This window comes from Podarcis bocagei (assembly GCF_964188305.1).
Source record: "Podarcis bocagei genome assembly, chromosome: 4".
NCBI lineage: Eukaryota > Metazoa > Chordata > Lepidosauria > Squamata > Lacertidae > Podarcis > Podarcis bocagei.
The window spans coordinates 10,991,254-11,009,995 of record NC_138128.1 but is presented as its reverse complement, the minus strand read 5'-3'; the positions used below and the strand labels follow the sequence as shown (position 1 = coordinate 11,009,995).

The window sequence follows — 18,742 nt, the reverse complement described above, 5'->3', positions numbered from 1 at the left end:
CAAGTAGAACTAAACAATATTCCAAGTTATCATAGATTTCTATAATGGCATTACAATGTTGGATTTTTTATTATTTTAAAAAATAATCTTACAATTATTTATATCCTGCCTTTCAGGATATAAACCCTTCCATTGTGGATTGTCGTTAGATTACAACTTTTTAAAACAATTTTTTTAAATATGAAAATGTTGTCAGAATCCTTTCCTTTGGTTAATTAAACAGTCTACTGTATGGCCTTTTAAACTGTTGGAGGTGGGAGTAGTTGTTTTTGTTAGTTACTATGTTGTGTAATCTTGTTTGTTTTTTATATTGTAAACCGTCCTGTGATCCTCAGTTGAAAGGCAACATAGAAATTGAATAAATAAATAGAGTAAAATTTCCCCAGAACATTTGCTGATAGATTAACCTGTAGCGGGCGACATACATGCATCCATCCTCAGCAGGCCCTGGGGTGGTCTTTGCCTGTTTCACTGTCTCTCTTTTCCGCAACGCAGGGCTGGCTAACCTGTGGCCCTACTGGTGTTGTTGGACTCCTGATGTTGCTGGTGTTTTAGGTGTTTTCATCATGGGCAGCTGGGGCTCGTCTCCCTGGGAAGGTAGCTCATCTAAGAGAAGGAAAACTCTGATCCTAAACCTCCTCTGCCTTGCAGAATATCTTCGGGAGTAAAAAAGGCTAAGGAGTAAACCATACACAAATTTGGAGTATAGTCCCTAAGATGTTTGGGTGGTACTTTGTACGCCTCCTTCTGGCAACTGCTGCAACCAGACTGGTGCCAAATGTATTGCTCTGCTTTCCTTTGGTCCACATGAGTGAGGGCAAGAAGGGGGGGGATCTTGTTGTCTGAGCAGCTCAGGAGCTCCATACACACTGCCCAGGCTTGTGCCCCAGGGTGGTGGTCACTTTGGTGACGTGGGTGGCGCTGTGGGTTAAACCACAGAGCCTAGGACTTGCCGATCAGAAGGTCAGAGGTTCGAATCCCCGCGAAGGGGTGAGCTCCTGTTGCTTGGTCCCTGCTCCTGCCAACCTAGCAGTTTGAAAGCATGTCAAAGTGCAAGTAGATAAATAGGTACCGCTCCAGCGGGAATGTAAACGGCGTTTCCATGTGCTGCTCTGGTTCGCCAGAAGCGGCTTAGTCATGCTGGCCACATGACCCAGAAGTTGTACTCCAGCTCCCTCGGCCAATAAAGCGAGATGAGCGCCGCAACCCCAGAGTCGGTCACGACTGGACCTAATGGACATGGGTCCCTTTTACCTTTACCTTTAATGCGGCTGTTGAACTTCACTCCCAGAGGCTTACTCCATTGTCTCTCGAAACAGACCGATGCCAGCTACAAAAAAAACAACACCTATTATGTATGGACTACATTCATGATATTGTAGAACCACCCTGGGACTCCTTTAGAAGGAAAACTTGGACAGAAATAAAATATGTAAATGATAATCATCATCATCATGACAACAGTAATAATAGTTAAGGACTTTACAAACCTTGATTTAACTTTTATTGTATTTTCATAGTAAACAAATAACAAGAACCAAAGGTTGATGAGACTTTCTATCATAAACAGAATCATAAACCTTCTAGAGTCTTGTGCTTTTTATACACTGCTGCAGAGGAGGAATATATTTCTCATTCCAGAACCATTTATTTAATCTGTTGCCTTAACATGTTCCATTTTCCACTCAGAATCCAAAGAAGAAAAATTATAGACGTGCTTATAGTTTGTCCTCAATCTGAAGGAGATGTATGACTTGTATTAAACCTCAGCCATTGTGTAGTTGTCCTTGCTCACATATTTAATTAATGAAATTTGAAATTTCTAAGTGATTTGTTCTGCTGAAAATTGTAAAGGGATAAAACTTCAAAACCCACTTTACTACTTGATCAGTCTTCAGCTATTAATGCAGGAGAAACGCTTTTCAGAGAAAATTGCTCCACTAGATTCTAGATGTACATTCAGAATGAAATACAATTACAGCTGTTCAGCCACATTTCTTAGATGTGCAAGCACATAAATGGAAGCTCAGTTATGCTGGACTGTCCATGTGCTGGGACGATTCCTCCTAGATATTGTTTGATATTGTTTGATGCTTTAAGAAGCTTGAAATACCATCTTGTATGCGTTGTATACACTGGGAATCTGTCAGTTTATCAAAATACGTATTTTAAGAATCATATCAAAACGTGCATTTTGATGCACTGTGTCCATAGGCAAATTGGTTAAAATGTCCATTGTAACATAGGTTCAGAGCTGGCCTGCCTATGAGGTGGACTGGAGCACCCACCTCAGGCAGCAGGATCGCCACCACTAGTTTCTCGTGATGGCAGCTTCCAGTGCACAGCCCCAGTAAGTGAGGCTTTGGTGGCGGGAGGGCAGGGATGGCACCTTCCCATTTCTCCCAGGGCAGTAAAATAAGAAAGCCAGAAGCCGATGTGGAAATATGGAGAACTGAATTTAAGATTGGGGGGGGGGGGAGCTGAGAGAAACCAAACCGACGGAATCGCTCATCCCTACTTATCCCAATCTTGGCACTGCTATTAGTACAGTTTTGGAAGTGTCTGGAGGACTATCTGACCCTGTTGCTTGAGATCAATTTGAGTTAATGCAGTGGCAGGATGTGAACTTGGTGCCTGAAGTGGTGCAGCTTACCCTCTCGACCCTTGCCTGTCACAGCTTATTAGAGCTTGTCAGAAAGGATTGGCCAGGTCGGTCCTGCAGCCCTGAAAGGGGTTGTGCTGCACCTGCTCCTGTACCCTGAGTTTTTAAATACAGTGGTACCTCTGGTTACATACGCTTCAGGTTACATACACTTCAGGTTACAGACTCCACTAACCCAGAAATAGTGCTTCAGGTTAAGAAATTTGCTTCAGGATGAGAACAGAAATCATGCCGTGTCAGTGCGGCAGCAGCGGGAGGCCCCATTAGCTAAAGTGGTGCTTCAGGTTAAGAACAGTTTTAGGTTAAGAACGGACCTCCGGAACGAATTAAGTACTTAACCTGAGGTACCACTGTAACTGTCATCCAGCTGACAAGATCCATTTTTTGGACCAAGGTTCTTGAGGGAGCGGGTGGCCATCCAACTCCAGACATTCTTAGATGAAGCAGGTTATACTGCCACATTTTCAATCTGGCTTCAGACCCATTTTTGGCACAGATAACATTTTGGTCAGGCTGGTTGATGACTGGCTTCAAGAGAAAGATTCAGGGGCGGAGTGTGAACTTACTGATTCTTCTGAGTCTGTCAGCAGCTGCTGATTCCATTGTCCATTGACTCCTGGAACAATTTTGGGGGTTGGGGCAAGGGCCACAATAATACAATGATTCCGTTCTTATGTGCAGAGTTGTTTCTAGACAGTAGCATTGAGTGACCCCGTGGCAATTGAGCTTTAAGGCTCTATCCTGTCCCTAATGTTATTTACCATATATATGTACAATAGCTGCTTGGTATGGTCATCAAGAAGGGACACGGGTGGCGCTGTGGGTTAAACCACAGAGCCTAGGACTTGCTGATCAGTAGGTTGGCGGTTCGAATCCCCATGACGGGGTGAGCTCCCGTTGCTCAGTCCCTGCTCCTGCCAACCTAGCAGTTTGAAAGCACGTCAAAGTGCAAGTAGATAAATAGGTACCACTCCAGCGGGAAGGTAAACGGTGTTTCCGTGCGCTGCTCTGGTTTGCCAGAAGTGGCTTAGTCATGCTGGCCACATGACCTGGAAACTGTACGCCGGCTCCCTCGTCCAATAAAGTGAGATGAGTGCCGCAACCCCAGAGTCGGCCACAACTGGACTTAATGGTCAGGGGTCCCTTTACCTTTACCTTTATGGTCATCAAAGGATTTGGTGCTCATTCCTCATGACTCCTATCTGCAGCTAGGGGTGTTACATCTGGTTTGTGTGTTTAAAATTTGTTTTATTATTTGTAAGGTCACATTTGCTTTATATGCTAAACATGGAGACCATTCAGAAGACCAATATTGAAACATGTTTGCGTTCTGTGATACTTTGGGAGTTATTGTGCGCATTGTTGTGCATTGTACATTGTTGATACTTTGTTAGTACTCACTGTTTGTGTTTGAATTGTTTTGCTTTGGGACTATGAGCCTATCAGCTCCTGCCTCACCCCCAGCTCTCTCATTGTAGCACTTCCACAATCCAACATGCTTGAGATGAGCTTTTTTATTTCTTATTTCCAACATCAGGTATGCTCATTCCCTCTGGAAATTTTTCAGAGGCTTCAATGAAGACAGGTGAATCTGAACAATGGAACAAGGAACTGGCAAAAGTTGAGAGGCAAGCCAAGAAAATCTGTCCTGTGTATATACACCATAGATAAATGGGTAGTGAAAATAATTTTAGTAGCTTGAAAGATATGAATGGTATTTGGAAACCAGGAGGAATACAGCATGGTAGATTTCAGCTAGGCAATTCCATACTAAGTCCTCATAACAAGTTGATCAGACTGCTGGGCTGAGGAAGTTTATAGATTATATAGCATCAGATTTTATAGTAAAGTTGTGTGGTATTGAAGTCCGGTGTCATGTGATAGCCTGTATTAAAAAGGTAACTTCCCACCCATTACCAAGATTTTCTTGATAGGCGTTAAGGCCTGCAGTTTCCTCCTCCAGTATGTTGGAACGAGAGAACCAGCTTCCAACTTCAAAGACTAATGGTGCCTGACAGTATGGTTGACGACCAGCAGACATCCTGAAGTGTGGTGGAGGTGGTTTGAACCTACATTCACATTAATTCTAATTAATTCAATTTAATACAAAAGTGATTTTCATTAAAAAAAGTTTTTAAATAAATTCTAGTATTTTAGGAAATTGCAGGATTCATATTTTCTTTTTCTTTTATTGTAGTCTTCTCTTTCCTTAAAGGATCGAGAGTACCTCAAAAAATCAAACCTTCTCCACCTCTCAGTACCTATAACTGTATAATACTTGATTTACTAGAGAATTGCAAAGAACCCTTTCAACATGCACCTAAGTTTAAGCTGCAAGGAGATGAGAGAGAGAATGTAGCATTGTTTTAAAATATTTACATATTTGTTCTATACAAATTCATTAATTAGACAAATATTTCATTTTTAAATTTTCCTAAGATGTAACTTTCATTACCATGGTAAACGCTGGTCAAGGTGGATTAGCACTGAGTGATTTAATTGACAGAGCAGAGGCAGACGAGTATCTGGACTGAACACTACATATTTGCAATAGCCTAAGTGGACTTGTAAAGTTCAAAAATTCAAAAGCTCTTCCAGCACAGAATAGTTAAGGGAAAACAGCAAAACTCCAAGGTCACTGGGAATATTCTCAGGGTATTCTGACATGGCTTATCTTTCCTCACATGCCTACTTTTCCCCCCCTTTGCAAAGAATAGCTGCAGAGAATGGAAGCCATAGGCAGGCCTTGTGCCATCCCTTATTTGAGTTCTTTTATACTCCTCTTTTTAAAGAAGCTGTCAAGTTCTTTTCTGGGGCTGACAGGGAAGGCCAAATCTGCAATACTGGAAAAGAGGCAGAGAGAGAGAGAAAGAAACTTTTTGTGTTGATGTTTTACTAAGTGAGCTAAGGAGAATTTTAGAATCATGTAATTTACTCCGGAGGCATTTACTGTACATAGCCATAGTGATGGTAATTTCTTTCATTGTTGAAGTGAAAAGATAACCATCAATCAGTTGTCAATTGGTCAATTGCAGCAGTGATGAAAAGAAACTGGTAGGAACAATCACTTTCGGTGGCTACCTAGACTATTTGGGGTCTGGAGGAAAACATGGGAACTGGAGTTAGTAAAACTGGAATGAGACTCAGAGGGTGGTGGTATGAAAGGGTGGGGAGTTTAAATGCAATATAAACAATAACGTTCAGAGAGCTGTGGGAATTATTTGAAATACAGACAACTTTCTTCAAGTGAAAAATAGGGTTGTCCAGAGACATTCAACTTTAGTTGTGAACTGGAGCAATTATTTGGGAAATTGAAGAATCTGAATATAAGTGCAATCACATCTTCCATAAGCTTGACAAGAAGCCTAACTATTCTGCCATCCATCCTAAAAGAATATAGAGCTTGCTCTTGAGTGTTATGATTGATGTGTTAATAGACATGGCTACACTGGAAACAGAAATAACAATAAATTTGAAAATACAGAATGACCATACATGGATCTCAGTATTACTGATAAAAACATTTTTTTTAAAATACTTGACTTCATTAAGGCTACTTGACTTCTTTCATGGGAATAATGCTCTATCTTAACTGTGTCTCAAATAACAGCTTTTTGTAGTGGTGTGAAAGCACAAAATGAGATGACATAAGAGCATTTGGTTACCTTTATTTATTTATATATTTATCTGTCTATCTATTTTGATTTCATAGACAAAAAAATATTCTAATTTAACCTTCCTTGGTTTGCTTTTCTTCTTTTTTAGGCACTGTAGTCTGACTGATCTGAGGGGTTTTAAATTTTTTTGTTATTGTATTTCATGTTATTTTGCTGTGGTAGGTTAAAAAAAGGATTACAGGCCCACCAGAAGGAAGAGATAGCATCACTTTGTAATCCAGCCCATGGTTTCCTAGATACCGTATTGTCTCTTCTGTTCCGCTATGTGAAAAATGTTGAATATCAACAATGGGTTTCAGTGCTGTATTGTTGAGTTTTGTATGAACTAATCTAGCTTCGCTAAAAAAGAGAGAGAGAGAGAGAGAGAAAAGAAAGAAAGGGGGGAGAGGGAAAAAAACTACAGCTTTGGACAAAAGTCTATAGCCAGAGCATTCGTAATTCCCCATGCACAAGAGCTGACTGTGTCTCTGGGAAGACATTTTACTCGTTTGCTTTCTTATTTCCTAGAGTTTTCTAGTCCTGCTTTCAGGTGTTTGCTACCTATTAAAATCTCACCTGCCCGGGGCACTGTACTTGAGAAAATTCTGCAACCTGTCAGATGGTGTAGGTCTCATAAAGACAGCTCTGTTCAGGGTTTGAAAGGTAAGCTTTTGCTTAACTCCTCTGCTGCCTTTGCTTATGGAATGCCAACTTGATTGGCCTAGCTGTGAAACTTTGCAACATCTCTCTGGTTTGTGAGCATGTATAGCAGCAGTTTCATTGCATCCAAAAAGACATCTGTATGAACTTGGGGATAGAGAATGGGGATGGAGGGGGTGTGACTGGAGTGAAATGTACCATTTTCTAATTATGGGTTGGGAAACGAGTGGCTAAAAACTGTATCACCTGCAAAGAGGTGCCTTGATAGGATAGGTAGGCACACATTTGTAGGTTGTCAAGTTAATAAAAAAGGACAGAGAGATCAGGTCTGAAATACGCTGTGTTTTCTAAAAGGGTTTTGTTGTTAAAAAGCTGAATGGTGCATTTGTTTTTTTCTCATTTGTAGGTTGTGAAGCTGTGAGCAGGGAGTTTGGTACATTGGGGTGTGTGTGTGTGTGTGTGTGTGTTTCTATGCTGGAGGTGGTGTTTGAAGTTTAGTGGGTGGAGGGTAACAAATAAGATTTTGGGTCAGAGACATGCAGTTTATATCAAACCTATGGAGAAACGCTTGTTGCTTTATTTACCAAATGACATTCTTTACAAACCTAAAAAGAACAATAAGGTCATTTATCAGATCAGTAGCTAGTTAATTTAAGCCGCATTACTGTCATTAGTACTATATATGGAGAATAAAGAATGATATAAGAATAGTAACCAGTTAGAAGATAGCTAGCAAGAAAAAGAAATTGCAAGTTATCTGCCTTTTATTTGTGTGTGTGTGTGTGGGGGGGTGATAGAAAACCATTTATGTGCAGAATCCACAAGGATTGTGTCAAGTTCAAATAAAAGAAATGTCTATACTAGCAAATGCTTGCTACTGTTCAAGCTTAAGACATATTTAGAGTTTTGTAACTTTAGAACTACAAATGTGCATGGGAGGTCAGTTATGGCTATTTGCAATTGTGGGCAAAACATAACAACAACATCCTCATCATCATAGTTTCATGCTGGCAGCTTGCAAGCATTCCTGCTTGTAATGAAAGGTGGTTGTTGGTTTTTTTTGCAGAGGGCATACTGCAGGTCTGTAAGATCCTATTCTTGTCCTATCCAGTCTTGTTCTTTCACCCCTTTCTCCCTTTACCCCAGGAATTAGAGGAGAGGGCAAATGATGCTTTCTTAACCCCTGTATTTAGTGGCAAGCAATGATGCGCTCCCTGTGAAACCATTTCTGACCCTGTGCTTGGAGTGGTGAGTTTGAGTTTTTCCCCTTCCTTGCCCATCATTGTCAGTCAATTATAGGATCTAACTGAACCAGAAAATCTGGTACAGTCTGGCAATTAGTACAAAGGGTTTCCAGTCTAGTGTAAAGAGAGAGATGCAAGAGCCCCAGCAGCTAGAGAAATAGTTTTGATTGGCCACGGACATTGCCTTTTAGTGCTGCTTGGTTACTTCCTAAAGATACTGCCTCCTACCCTACAGGTCTTCTCCTTAAAGTACTACATTATGGGCCTACTTTTAAGATGTCTTTTTTTGGTGGGCTTTCTTCCCCCCTTTCTTAGCTATTCCATCTCCCATTTTCAGACTGTCATTTTAACCCATCAAATAGACACATTTTGACTTGCACAACAAAGAGCCAAGTTATCAACATTCACAGAAACTGACATTTTTAATTCAGGCTTCATTTTGTCTTTGATTCATGACAGTGAACTACAAAGACATTTAAAGTTTTCCTCCCTTTATTTTTCTTTCTTTTAAATTCAGCATTTGGGATGTTTGTCTTTTTCCTAGCACTCATATTTCCCTTTCTACCTTTCCCTTGCCGTAATATATAATTAGCACTATCAAAACCATCAGCTATTATCCACTGTGACTTTTGACCTTTGTTTTGATCTTTCCAGCAGCCACCCACCCCCACCCGCTAAAAAATCTCACAGTAAATTTTAACTGGCTCTTTTAATTTACAGAAAAGGCAATGTAATTTACATCACCAATATTTGTGTCTCAACATGTTTATTGTGAACATGTAATTCAGAATCATGGGTTGTAGCTAACTATGGTCCACTCAGAGATGACCCATTGAAATCAAAGAACCTAAATTAGTCATGTTAATTAACTTCAGTGAATCTTCTCTGACTAGCACTAACATTGGATACAACCCAATGAATTGTTGAGTAAAAGTAAAAATAGCATAATAATCCTGTAAATAATATACGTTTAAAATATTTGGAAGTGTAATAGGTGCATACTATAGAAATATAGTTTCAGATAAAGCTGTAGCCTTCATCTTAAAAAAAGTGCAATGCATTATTTTGACAAGCATTAAAGAAAGACTCCTATTTATTTACAAGTTATTGATGAATGAAATGTTCAGACTGATATACTGAAATTGTCCCAGAACATGCCTGGGAATGAGCAATGTGGGAAAATACTGAAAACAATATATAACATAATTGAAATAGATTTTGGGATTATGTAATCACACATTCCTTGGACATCCAACTTCTTAGAAAAGTTATTGGGCATGCTTCTGTATCATGGTTTTGTTCACTTAGCAAGGGTTTTTGTGCATACATGAGCAATAAGTTCTATTTATTGCATATGGTAACTGTTCTTGTGAAAGTTGGACATTGTGGAATTCCTAAAAATTAAAATGTTTCATAGAATATTTAGAACATCTGTGTGCATGTGGGTGGGCACCTCTTTTTTTCATTCACTTTTTTAAAAAAATGCTCATTTTTGCATATCTGCTCTGTTGGGATCCTTGAAAAGTGCTTCAGACACATGATAACAAAATATTCGATTCAGTGGTTAGCTGCTTTTGCTTTGTCAGTGTCTATGAACCTAATGATAGGATGACAATAATGGTGATGATGAGATTAAAGTGCTGCCCACTTCAATTGATGCTCCTTGTTTCTGTAATTAGAATTATAGGCCTGGAGGACTGGAACATCCCTGAAGGGCATCTACTCCATCTCTGGTATAATCGGGATAATTTATACCAGAATATTTCAAACTGGGTGAGGCTATATTTTAGGGCAGCAAAGTCAACAATAATCCAGATTATTGTATGCCTCTAGAAGGACCAAAGTGTTGTGCCAGACATGCCTGTTAAGAAATGAACCAATATCATTATAAAAAATAGCTACCATTCAGTTTATTTCTTATGCAAGAAAAACTTCTGATTTGTACCTCACTCAAATGTGATTAGTTACCAGCAGTTTTGTGTGCCCTCTGGTTTTGACGCCTGAAAAGGGGCGTGCTCACAATAATTGTCTCTGATTCTTATAAATGATGATCAACCTGGGTATTTGGAGTAGAGCTGATCTGCTACCAAATGCATCCACTGGTGGCAGTTAGTCCATCTAATGGAAGCTAGTAGTGAGTAAATCCAACTAATATGCAGTCAGGGGTCAATAGCTGAAGTGTGTATTGAAATTAGTTGGATAGCAATGCTAGCTTCATGAAGTATCCTTTGACAAGGAAAACGTTGGCTACCATACATAAACCTGCATTCCCCACCTCATGGGTTAATCATGGGAGAAATGAAACCTAAAGGAGTTCACCCTGACCAAAAAACCAAAACAAAAAAAACAACAACATGGAATGAGAGCCCATCAAGTGGATGATGGATGGTCTTCCATCAGATCCTTGCAATCATGCCAGCCCCAGATGTATAAGTAGTTTCTCCTTGTCTGGATTCAGAATTCTATGATTTTATGATAAGCAGTGTTCGAAATTCCCATTATTCTAGGCCAGGGGTCTGCAACCCGCGGCTCCGGAGCCGCATGTGGCTCTTTTACACCTTTGCTGTGGCTCCGGGGCGGATACTAGCGAGGGGAGGAGGCACATTGTGCGCCCCGACACTCCCCACTGTGGTGGGCACTGTACTGGCTGTGATGTCGCATGGGGGCGGTGCGTGCGTTAGTCACGCACTGTCCCGATGTCACCTTCCCGCCCGCTGTCAGATCGGACATTAAGGTAAGAAACAATATATGCAGTGTTATATTTGTTTTAAATGTCGCAATGATTTTGCGGCTCCCAGTTGTTTTTTCTTCGGAAACGAGTCCAAGTGGCTCTTTTTGTCTTAAAGGTTGCAGACCCCTGTTCTAGGCACATTTTACGACAGGGAATTTCATTAGTGCAAACAGTTTCTGAGCCCGGGGTACAATACTGCACCTAAGATTTCAGATTAAAACTGCAGAATGGAAGGAAAGGACAACCTTCTTCTCCCTCCCCACTTCCAGCTACTCTCTGAAGACTGGAGAAGAGACCCTCTTAAGAATATTAGGCAGGTGGGCAGGGGAAGGACTAGACCATGTGAAAAATGAACACAATATTTTAGCTGCAGTTCATTCATTTTCAGCTTTGTATTCTTGTTATAAAAAAGTGTGCCCAGACATTCCGTTGTTGCGCCCATAACCTAGTTTTAAGGTGCCATTTTGCTCCTAGCTTTCATATGTTTCTAACACTGATGATAAGGTCATACCTTCCAGACTTTTGCAGCAGAGAAAACTTCAACTTTGATTTCACTAGCAGACTGAGTAAACAAACAGTGTGGAGGTGCTTTTGGTGATTGGTTACTTGTTCCAGGGAGCTGGTCTTAACCCATTTTGGGGTCATATGCCCTATAAAGAATCAGTTTTGCAATCTGGGGGTGCTTCTTGATCTGTCTCCACAGATTTGCCTTAGTGGCAAAAATGCCTTTTACTGGCTGTGACTCCTGTCTAGATAGAAAAGCCTGGCTATGGCTATCATGCTCTGGTATAGTCCACGTTAGATGTCTTGTACATGGCATTGCCCTCAGACACTGACTAGGAACTGGACGAGTGGAAGCTAATTCAGAATACAGGCATCAGGCTACTAACTGGGATTTGGCATTGGGAAAACTGAGTTTCATTTCTGAGCACAATTCAAAGGGCTGGTGCTTACTTCTAAAGCAGGGGTGAGGACACTCAGTCCTGGGGCCCAAATGTGGCCCTCTAGGTTTCTCTGTCTAGCCCTTTGGTCTTGCTTCACATTCTCCTTTATTGTTTTTGCCTGCCTAGGCAGTGTTCTTGAACTCTGTTATTGTTTGCCAGGGTGGAGCATCTGGCTGTCCACATCCATTTATGGCACACAGCCCCCAGAAGGCTGCAAATGAGGCAATGCAGCCCAAATGTTTCACCACCCCTTTAATAAATGCATAAATGTGAAGATGTTCTTCTGATAACATCAAAGTGATAGATAAATGATTAATAATATTGAACCCCAGAATTTGTGGTTTGTGAAAAAAGTACCCAACATAGGATAGGAAACTGGCTTATACTGAGTAAAACCATTAATTTATCCAGATACAGTGGTACCTCTGGTTACGTACTTAATTCGTTCCAAAGGTCTGTTCTTAACCTGAAACTGTTCTTAACCTGAAGCACCACTTTACCTAATGGGGTCTCCTGCTGCCGCTGCACCGTTTCTGTTCTCATCCTGAAGCAAAGTTCTTAACCCGAGGTACTATTTCTGGGTTAGTGGAGTCTGTAACCTGAAGCGTATGTAACCTGAAGCGTATTTAACCTGAGGTACCACTGTATATATTGTCTACACTGACCAGCAGCAGCTACCCAGGATTTCAAGGAGGGTTATCTTCCAGCTATACTAGGAGATATACCGGGACCCCCTGGAGCAGATCAGAGGTCCATGGAGGGAGGAGAGGAAATGAAAAGCCTGTTGTGCCAACAGACCCCTGATGGCTTAATAATAATAATAATAATAATAATAATAATAATAATAATAATAATAATAATTTATTATTTATACCCCGCCCATCTGGCTGGGCTTCCCCAGCCACTATTGGATTCAACACAATGGGCAGGGCCAGCCCCCTCATGAGGCAGGGTGAAGCAGCCACCTCAGTTGGTAGAAGCCCCCCAGGTGGTGCCCCATGGGTGCCCCACCCACCTCACCGCCTCTGCCACCAGCACTGGCGCCAATTTCCTCAATCTCACCAAAATCTCACAAGATCTGATGGAGTGTGAGCGATCTCATGAGATTTCGGCAAGATATTTCTCAGTAAAATTTGGCGTTTCTCTGCCAGTGGCAACGGCATGGCAGCACCGATGTCAGCGGCAGATGCCGCAGGGCGGGCAGTGCAGCCAAGCAAGGCAGCACTTCACATTTCTCCCCAAGCAGTGAAACGGGGCACACTGCCCCTGCCAGTGGGGGAAAACTGTGGCTACCAACATAAATAATGTTGATAAGTTTGTTTGAAGAAGCATTAGTAAGGGTGGAATGTGGGAGTGGTGTATATAGTGATGCATGGTATAGAGAAAGTGGACAAAGACACAGTTTTCTTCCCTTCTCTCACATTATTACAATGCAAGGCCCTCCAATGAAGCTGCTTGTTAGAATTTCAGGACAGACAAAAGAAGGTACTACTTCACATAGTGGATAGTTATACTATGGAATTTGCAGCTAGAAGATACAGCAATGGCTGTATTCCAGTGGATAAGGCTATCAATAGCTACAAGTCATGATTGCTATGTTCTGCCTCCACTGTCGGAAGCAGTATGCTTCTGAATACTAGTTGCATGAAACCCCAGGAAGGCAGAGTGGTGCTGTTGTGATCAGGTCCTGCTCACAGGTATCCCACAGTCATCTGGTTGGTCGGATGCTGGGCCATTGAATTGATCCATCAGATACTTCGTGCATTCTTACATTGTTACATACAGGACTATCCTTAGAAAAGTAGAATATGACTACCCTATGTTTAGAATCTCCACTGTCAGAGATAGTAATCTTCTGTATATCCATTGCTGTTGGGAGAGTGCTGTTGCTTGTCACCTTTCCATAGACATCTGGTTGGCCACCATGAGAACAGGATTCTAGACTAGATGATGGGTGGGTAATGATGGTAATGATGATGATATGATCCAGCAGGGCTCTTAGGAAGATGCTGTCAATGGTGATGTTAATAAATAATTACACTTGGAGTGTATGGGTTGTTAGGGGAGGGGTAGTACCCCTGGTGGGGGACACATTGTGCTCCTTCTGGGGTACAGTGTCTGCCTTTGGTTCCCACCCTCCACTCAGCTCTCACCTGTCACTCCTAGAAGCTGTCACCATGCAACACCAGCCACACCCCAGAAATGGCTTTGCCTGGCCAGCTAAACCAGGTGAGAGTAGCTGATGGGTCTCAAACCTTTAGTGAGTTAAGGACTTCCCCTTCTTCAAGCCCAGTCAAGCCCAAGCAGATTGAATGGATGAGACAAGTAGTGGGTCCAACGGTCAAGAAGGCAGTTTCTGCATGTGCTGTGGAGGGAAGTGAGGGGCAGATGGGACTCATCAACCTGGGAAGGTAGCTCATCTAGAAGAAGGGAAATTCTGATCTTAAACCTCTGCTGCCTTCCTGGATTTCTTCAGGAGAAGAAAAGGCTAAGGAATAAACCCAACACAAATCCGGAGTGGAGTCCCTAAGATGGTTGGATGGTGCCTTGTACATCTCCTTCCGTCAACTCCTGCAGCCAAGCTAGTGCTAAACGTATTGCTGTGCTTTCCTTTGGACCACATCAGTGAGGCTGAGATGGGAGTGTTGTCATCTGGGCAGCCCAGGAGCTTCACTGGGTCTTGCACCACTTTTGCTCTAGCTTCCAATCAAGGAATGGTTTACTTGGATGGGTACACAAAATTAGAGCTGTTTTTGACCTTCCAATGAGGGATACAAGTAGTTGCTCAGAGAAGGAGGAGATGGAATAATTATCTTTCTTAAAATAAATAACTTCCTTCAGTTCTTTACCTTAAGACCACAGCCAGTTTGTTAAATACTTTCCTGCTCCAGTTCATTGATTGCTGCTTATGGCTCATGGTGAAGCACTGTGTGTGATGATAACAAGTAGGTAATGCATTTCCTTTACTATGGGAGAGAAAGGGGGGGGGGCATAGGTCAGCATTTGCCAGATACCTCCAAATAATTAGTGAACAGGATTGTGTAAACTTCTATGGTGCTTTGTCATTAGAAATAAAATACCACCTTAAAAATACCACCGGTCCCAATCCATTCCTAACATAGCTCTGTTTGTAACAAAATTAGTAGTTGTAGTTCTGGTTCTCATGTTGCTTTTCAGGCACAGAAATGAAAATTACAGTAGTACCTCGTTGTTAGTCCGCCCCATTTAGCATCCATTTCATGGAACGTCCACGGCAAACCCGGAAGTACCAGAACGGATTACTTCCGATCTTGCCGCTCGCGCATGTGCAGAAGCACTAAATCACGTGTGCGCAGAACGGTGCTTTGTCGGGCATCCCTTTTGTCAAGTGTCCAGGGCTCCGGAACGGATCCCAGACTCAAAACAAGGTACATAAGGAATTCCTCAGTTCTAGTTTCAAAAATTCACACAAGCTCTGTTTGTAAATTTAAAGTACAGACTAGCAAATTATAGCCATAACTTAATGGTGTGTTAAGGATCCAGTTTAGTGGACTCCTCATTGACTTGATGTATTTGAAAGGGGTTAAGATGAGAAACAGTACTTAGGAGGTGGCAGAACTGATGGTAGTTCACTATGACTTGTTTGCACCATGACTTGGATTGGTCAGAGTGGCTGCTTGCGCTCTAGACCCTTGCCCCTCTTGACTGATAAAAACTAGCAGGGAGGGGACAGCTGGCTGATTAACACCTTGTGAGAGGAGGTGGTCTCTGCCTGCTTGAAGGGGGGCAGTGGTAACACAGCTCCTTAAGAAGCTATCCCTGGATCCGGAAAATCTAAGTAATTACCAACCAGTTGTCTCCTTGGGCAAGATTCTTGAATAGGTGGTCATTGGCCAGATGCTCTTGAAAGAAACTGATTTAATAGATCAATTTCAATCTGGGTTTTGGTCCAGTTTTGGCACAGAAACTGCTTTGGTTGCCCTGTGTGATTATCTGAGAAGGGGATGGAATATGTCCCTGTTAATTCTCCTTGACCTCTCAATGACTTTTGATACCATGACCATGCCCGAGTTAACAGTGGGTGGCAGAAGGTGGTAGTCTCCAGAAGGTGGTGCTTGAGAAGTGCTCTTCAACTCCGTGAAGCTTTCAGTGTGGGGTTCCTCAGTGTTCAGTTTTATCCCCTATATGCTATTTAGCATCTACATAAAACCACTGAGTGGGGTCATCCAGGGTTTTGGAGCATGTTGTCAGCAATATGCTGATGACACATCTGCATGTGTGGCAGTAGATGTGCTGTTACTTGCTTCAGTAACAGATTGATTGAGAGACAACAAACTGAAGCTCAATCCAGATAAGACAGAGGCAGTGATAGTGTGGGATTCCCTAGACTACTCTTGGTGGGGTTACACTCCCTCTGAAGGTTATGTAGCTGGGGAGTACTCCTGGATTCTCTGCTGTCACGTGAGGCTCAGGTGGCCTCAGTGGGACTGAGTGCCTTCCATCAGCTTTGGCTAGTGTCTCAACTGCACCCCTATCTGGTCAGGGGTTACCTAACTTCTGTCATCTATGCTCTGGTAACCTCTATGCTATTCCTCCTCAATACACTGAGCTCCTCACATGCATTTAGGGAGAAGAGGTACCATAGCAGCTGATCCTGCCCTTAAACTCTGCACGTTGTGGCTGAGATAGGAATGAGCTCCCTGTGCATACAACTATATATACATGTTATGGGGCCTGCAATCACGGTCATGCCAGGAATACTGATTATGTGTACAGGCTCTATGCATGCTCACTCTCATCAGAGGTCAGGGAGAGCCAACACACTCACTCCTGCTTCCTTCCATCCCTCATGATAAATTATTGTGATAAATGATTAAAAATGAGGATGTAAATATTATTTATATAATAGTATCTCTCTTCTTAGGACTATATCATATGCTACAGAGGCAAACCTGAGTTTGCTATCAAGTGGTGTTATGTCTCTCTCTCTCTCTCTCTCTCTATATATATATATATAGAGAGAGAGAGAGAGAGAGAGAGTGAGTACTTGCAAACACATTTTTTTGCATCACATGTATACATTTTTTGTCACTTCCACACTTTGTGTTGTTCTGTGTGCACATTCGTCTAAGATGTGCACCATAAAAATATAATATATGAAGTAGTCTAAGGATCTGAAACAACTGAAGTCTTCTCTTTGCATGTATGGGTGCAAAGTGCCTTTAAAATATTAAGTATATATTTAAAGCAAGTTGAGCTGGTTTGAGCTATTGATTTGAGGGCAGCTATTGCAAAGCCCTGGTACCATAAGCTTCACTTCCAGTGTTTTTTAGCTAATGCTCTTGAACATTGTTGCAAATTATAAAATTTAATTAGCTATAAAAATGCCAGGAGGAACATACAGCACACTATTGTCTTGATATCTTTCCTGAAATTAGTCTTTTAAAGCAAATTTGCCATATTAATCATCTAAAATATTTTTGATCACTGAATTATTAGGGTTTCCTCCCCCCCAGCCTGTTTTCAGGTATTCATTGCCATAGGTGATTGCCTCTTAATTACTACATGGGTGCTTTCTATTCACTCGTATTAATTCATGTTTTCTGGCACGGTCCCAAACGGCAGCCTTGCCCTATATCTTCTAATTACTTCTATAATTGAATTTGCCCACTTTTCCTAACCTATTTTTTTAAACTGACTGTGTTTGTTCATGGTTTATTGTGTCTTTTTTGTGTCAGTCCTCCGCAAGCAGAATGTACATTGATTCTTTCCTCGTTTCTCATTAATTTTCAAGAGCTCCGCTGTATGTCTGTTTTTTTCAGCCTGTCAGGCCTATTGCTAGACCAAAAAATAAAATAAAAAGACTCTTATTATTAAAGGTTAGGTAAAATAGACCGAAGTTAATTAATTCATTAGTAACTCTGAGCCAATTACCGAAGCCTCCTCTTATTTATATACTTGTTAACAAGACAGAAATGAGAAATATCCATTATGGGCTTGTATCCTTCAGAAGTTGGTCAAACCCCTCTAGAACTTATGCATTTCGTTCCGCACACACACACAAATTAAACACTGATTCCAAATTAAAGGCTTACAGTTCAATTGGCAAATATACTGAGAAGTGTTAGAGTGCATTCAGGCATGACACTTAAAGAACCTGAAGCTTCTCTTACATCTGCTATTTGTAGGCTAGTGTGAACTAGAAAATAGAAAATAAAATTTTTCCAACTGAAGGTGCATTCTAGCTAATCTTAGTTTCAGTATTCAGTTTTTGATACAGGGAGTGCAAAAAAGAGTTTTATCATCACTTTTGAAAACAGCCATGTAGTACAATCTGATCCATGTCTAAAGTGAGTCCCATTGGTTTCCATTGGATTTGCTCCCAAGTAGGGCCACAATTTTCAAGTGGGTTGAAAACCAGCTGAGGAGCCATTGGATGCGGTGTAAGTATGGCTTCATGGGTGGACAGAAGGCCTACCAAGTGAGATGGCACATCTACTTCTCAAGGAATTCCTAATAACCCCACTGACAGCAACAATGGCACAGCTGCGTTTAATATCGCTGTTGCTAGGGCTTGAGGGGCGTCCTGCACCTGGAAGAGAAGGGAAAGGATCATGCACATGCTATAGCAAGGGAAGCACACTCACTTCTGCCTCTAGCCCTGCACACCACTGCAATGCGGCCCCCAGAAGACTGCCCAAGAACTAATGTGGCCCTCAAGCGCACATGAATGTAAATGTAGAGGAGCGAGATTGGCATTTTGATCCTACAGCCTTTTAAATGTATCTGTTTTGGTTTTATTATTTACTTTTGATGGAGGGTGGTATATAAATTTAATAAATAAATAAATAATAAAAAAAATGTTG

At 41.5% G+C, this 18,742-nt stretch overlaps 1 protein-coding gene across 5 annotated transcripts in view; it reads left to right on the top strand.

Moving 5' to 3' along the window:
* LOC308585080 (uncharacterized protein) overlaps positions 1–18,742 on the top strand; it is a 459,744-nt gene that overhangs the window by 273,330 nt on the left and 167,672 nt on the right. The gene's annotated exons all lie outside the window — the stretch shown is intronic.